At 40.6% G+C, this 5,427-nt stretch overlaps 1 long non-coding RNA gene across 1 annotated transcript; it reads left to right on the top strand.

Moving 5' to 3' along the window:
- Positions 1–722: 722 nt before the first annotated feature.
- On the top strand, positions 723–1,174 carry LOC109197573 (uncharacterized). Its single transcript, XR_002058628.2, has 3 exons — positions 723–758; positions 883–989; positions 1,073–1,174. It is a non-coding gene; the product is annotated as an uncharacterized LOC109197573 (long non-coding RNA).
- The last annotated feature ends 4,253 nt before the right edge of the window (positions 1,175–5,427 follow it).

Raw genomic sequence — 5,427 nt, 5'->3', positions numbered from 1 at the left:
TGATAAAAACAAGAAAAAGCCATGGGACTATTTCAGGAGTTTCATTCAAGTCCTATTGGTGGACACACTGGTGTACTCAAGACCCGAACTGCATTGTGTTCCAGATTTTACTGGTACAGCATGTCAGTCGACATTAAAAATACATACCCAATTCCCAAAGTTGTCATTTCTAAAACAAATGTATAGTATGTTAATAGTGCACAAAAAGAATGCATAGTTATCCTGAAGACCTGTCCCAGATTTCAGGATGACGTACAGTAATTAACACTGTAGCTTGATCAAGTATTATTTTTATAGAATATTTGTAATTATGTTGTTTAATTAATTGAGATTGTTGGATAATATAAATAAGAACATATAATATGTTTAAGGTTCTGCCTTGTGACCAGTGCCAAAAAATGGGAAAACCTTCGGCTGCTGTGCAACCACTGCAGTGTATAAAGGTAAATATCAGTAGCATTTTAGTAGAAAATAGTAATGTTATAATGTACATTATAAAAATGTAATTCTTTTATCATTGACAGGTGTCACATGTCTGGGAGCTAATTGGAATTGATCTAACTGGACCTCTTCCAAAACAGTCTAGTGGCTTCCAGTACATTCTGACTGCAACAGACCATTTTTCAAAATAAGTTGAGGCTTTTCCGTTAAAAAGCAAAAGTGCTGCTGAGGTAGCTCATCAGTTGTGCTCAATCGTGTATAGACATGGCTGCCCAAAAAGAATTTTATCCGACCAAGGAAGAGAATTTGTTAACGAGGTAAGTGTTAAGTTTACTTTTCCAAACCTAAAGGTAAATCATTGGCCACAGTGTGCCAAGTAGCTGCCAGGCCAAAGGTTTTATGTGATTGTGTTTGAGAAACTATTTTCTTTTTTCTTTGAAGCTCAACTCAAGACTTTGCAGCTTAATGAAAATAGATACGCTGCTGTGACACTCCTATCACCCACAGACAAATGGCCTCAACGAAAAGACAAATGACAACATAAAAAGGTATGTTTTATTTGTATGTAACATTTCAATAGCTGTTAAGACACTGTCACTATTATGTTTGTTTTTTTTATGTCCACATGTAGAGCCCTGAGAAAATTAGTCAACAGTCAACAGAATGACTGGGATGTGTATCTGGATGCTACACTGTTATCTTTGAGCTCTAAGGTCCACACCACAACCAAATACACCCCATTCCATTTAATGTATGGGAGAGAAGCTACGTGTCCTTCTGAAGTTCCTGTTGAAGTCCCGGTAAGTGTTTTTAAGGAATTCTGTTTATGCAACTACTATGATTATGCATAAATTAAATGTAATCTTAATTGGAAAGCATGCATATCGATTTTGGCTGCAGATTTAATCTTCTCTGCTTAACTTCTATATGCAAGACACATTTTAAAGATAAAGTAAGCGACTAATTACTTCCTTGCATTTGTATCTTTATGTAAAGTAATAAATGGTGAGGCACGGTGGCACGTTCCCCGAGTTTTTCCAGCAAGATGGTGCACTACCACATTATGGGTGCCAGGTCCGAGCATTCCTAGATGAACAGTTTCCTGGAAAGTGGATTGGTCGTCGTGGGCCAGTTGAATGGCCCCCAAGGTCTCCCGATCTGACCCCCTTAGACTTTTATCTTTGGGGTCATCTGAAGGCAATTGTCTGTGGTGTGAAGATACGAGATGTGCAGCACCTGAAACTACGGATACTGGATGCCTGTGCTGGCATTTCTCCTGCGGTGTTGCTATCAGTGTGTGAAGAGTGGGAGAAGAGGGTTGCATTGACAATCCAACACAATGGGCAGCACATTGAACACATTTTATAAGTGGTCAGGAACTTGTAAATAACTCATGAAAGAATAAAGCTACATTGAAACCAAGCACACCATTGTTTTTCTTGTGACATTACCAATAAGTTTGATGTGTCACATGGCCCTCTTCCTATTGAAAAAACAAAAGTTGTATCTAAGATGGCTGACTTCTAAATGGCCACCATGGTCACCACCCATCTTGAGGCGTTTGCCCCCTCACATATACTAATGTGCCACAAACAGGACTTATAACACCAACCATTCCCATTTTATTACGGTGTATCCATATAAATGGCCCACCCTGTAGTAATCGTTTTTTTTCCCCCTCAATGTTTTTTATTTTCTTCTCTTGCCTATTAATTTTCTCATTTTTACTTTTTTTTTTTTTTAGATAAATAAATGTTTAGGTTTGATTTTGTAAAACTTTTCCAACAAATAATGTTATGATTTGGTTTTTTTTACCTCAATCAAATGTATTGTTTTCATTACATCAAATAAGTAACCAGGTTGATCATCAAATAAAACCATAGTTAAACATAACTTCAAAGATCACATGGCTGAGCAGCTTTTATTGAAACAAGCTTATCATGACCCATCTCATCCTGGTAGTTTTGGCGGTGTGCAAAAATTGATTAAAAGCGTGCAGAATGAAACTGGTACAAAGATTAACATGCAAACAGCTCGAGAGTTCCTGTCAGAGCAGGACGCTTACACCTTGCACAGAGCTGCGCGCCTGCGCTTTCGGCGAAATCGTGTTTGTCCCAAGACCTCTTAATCAGTTCCAAGCGGACCTGTGCGATATGCAAGCGTTATCCGAGCATAACGATGGCTATAAATATTTACTTACTGTTATTGATGTTTTCTCTAAAAAAAGCTTATGCACGAGTCTTGAAAAACAAAACAGGCGTTCAAGTCGCCAAGGCTTTTGACTCCGTCTTAAAAGATAGCCAAATTCCTGAAAAGCTACAAACAGATAGTGGGTAAGGAATTTTTTAATTCCAGTTTTCAATCTTTAATGAAAAAGCATGGTATAAATCATTTTGCTACAGGCTTCAATCTAAAAGCCTCAGTCTGTGAAAGGTTTAATAGAACTCTTAAACAGTAAAATGTATAGATACTTCACAGCTGTAAATACATGTAGATATGTCGATGTGTTACAAGATTTATTACACAGCTATAACACTAGTTATCATAGTTCGATAAAAATGGCCCCGAATGAAGTAAATTCAGACAACACTAGTATTTCAAAACCTGTATGGTACTTCTATTCCTTGCAGAAATAAGCCCATGAAATTTAAAAAGGGAGATCACGTGAGGCTGTCTAAAGTTAGAGGTGTGTTTGATAAACGGTACGAGCAAACCTTCACGGATGAGATATTTACTATAGACCAGTGCATACCTAGAGATCCTCCTGTTTATAAAATCAAAGATTATGACGGGGAACAAATTATCGGTACTTTTTACGACCATGAGCTTCAGAAAATCAGTCTGGCTCAGGGCAAGCTGTATCATATAGATAAAATTCTGTCAAAACGTAAACAGAGGGGGCAAATTTATTTCCTCGTGAAATGGCAGAACTGGCCTGAAAAGTTTAATAGCTGGATTAAAGCCAGTGAGCTTAAAAACCTGACATAAAAACCCCCGGACCTTATTTTCACCTTGGTAATTGTCATGGTCGGACGGTCCTTCCCGGGGCGACCTGCCTGTGTTTCTCTCTCTCCTCCTCCCTACCCTTGCTGTCTCCACCCAGCGGCTGACACACCTGCACCTAATTTGCCACCCCAGCTGTCACTAATCATCCTTTGTCGTGGGCTGAGGTATTTAACTGTGTGTCCAGACGGTAGTCGACGCTGGATTGTACTTGAAGCTCGGTAGTAAAGAATGTTTGTTACTTGCAACATAGCTTTAGCCGACTAGCCTTTGTTAGGATTCAGAGATTCTTTTATTGCTACCATATAACCTGCCTTATGATAAATGCATTAAGAACATGTTTTACAGCATTATTTTATCAGTAATATTTCTTACAGGGTTCATATTGCATTGAATATGTTTACAGGTTTAGTTCATTTTATACACATTGCATATCTGTACTGATTTGGAGTTGATGTTCCATCCAAGAGGGTTTTAAGCTTCACTGGTGAGAGTGTCCAGGTGATACATGTTGAGGGAAGATGAGAACATAGCAGGTTAATTGCATGCATGCTTACAATACACATATTAATCTAGTAGCAGGCCTGAGCGAAGGCCCAAGTGTCTTGTTTCTTCTTGAGACCTGCGCCAATTCTGTCTACTTAGTGATTGATGACGAGGGTCAATAATTAGCCCTTAGAGACCCTGAAGCTTGAAGTTTATTACCTTAAAAGGCAAGTGTTATAGAAAAGAGAAGTTATATGTCTGTTTATAGTTATTAGAGATGTACAAGATGTACCCTTGTCTGTAAACAATGACTGCACACAATGTATTTTTGACCTGTGTTGACGTACGTGGAGGCGTGATCCTCACTGCTATAAAACCCGCATCCATTGTATTTTTGTCAGAAGAAGACATATGCTGATGTTTCTTCTCCGGTGTTAATAAACTCATCGTTTGATTGCACTTTTCTGGAGCCTCCGTCGTTTGTTGTTCTGGTCTCCAATTGATTGATCTCGCACGATACCTTCTCACCTGTTGTTGTCGCTCGTTTGTAGGAGGAAAAAATACGGAGCAGGAGGTTGGAGAGAAGGAGCCTGCGGGATTAAGCTCTCGGAGGAGAAAACACACTCGGATAATCACTTTGGAAACTCACCTGCGCACCACTGGGAGTTTGGAGAAGATCACCGTTGGATTTTTGCACTTTGCTTTGTGTTTGGAGACCGTTTATCTACAGTGCTCAAAAACAAACTGTTTGCTTTGCATCCAGAGCTCCGCGACTGAGTCCATATTTTCCCATCACCCATGACAGAATAATCCAGCCAGCAATGGACTCGGCGGACTCAACTTCCGTCCAGCGCGAGCTCGCGCTTCAAGCTGAACGGTTGGAACGACATGAAAAGATGCTGCAGCATGTTGCCGAGGAGCAGTCCGCGCTACTACAGGTGGTATCTGAACTGAAAGGTATGTTGCTTGCTACACCTAGAGCACCTGTTCAACCACCAGAGCCCCCTGCACAACCACAACCACCAGTAGAGCTTCTTAATGTAGCGGCGGCCTGTCCTCTTCCTCCATCTCCACCACAGCGAGAACACACGTTACCTGTACCTGAAAAATTCAGTGGAGATTTGGACAAAAGCCGGGGATTTTTGACTCAATGCTCTCTGATTTTTAGGCAATAGACTCGAGCTTATGCCTCAGATATTGCCAAAATCACCCTCATGGTTGAGCTCATGACTGGACGAGCTCTGCTGTGGGCTCAAAGCAGTTCTGAGCGCCCAGCCCTCCATCTCATAGTGATTTTTTGAGCAAATTTCAGTGTGTGTTTGACAAAGGATCTAACCCTGACAGTGCTGCTCATCGCATGTTTACTTTAAAGCAGGGCCGGCGGAGCGTGGCAGACTTCTCCGTGGATTTTTGGATCTTGGCCGAGGAGACTGGCTGGGAGGAGAGAGCACTCCGGGGAGCCTTCCTAAACAGCTTAAATGAGAACGTCAAACGTGA

The sequence above is a fragment of the Oreochromis niloticus genome, linkage group LG16, assembly GCF_001858045.2.
Source record: "Oreochromis niloticus isolate F11D_XX linkage group LG16, O_niloticus_UMD_NMBU, whole genome shotgun sequence".
Classification (NCBI taxonomy): domain Eukaryota; kingdom Metazoa; phylum Chordata; class Actinopteri; order Cichliformes; family Cichlidae; genus Oreochromis; species Oreochromis niloticus.
The sequence above is the reverse complement of the archived record's forward strand: the minus strand, read 5'-3'. Positions and strand labels throughout refer to the sequence as shown.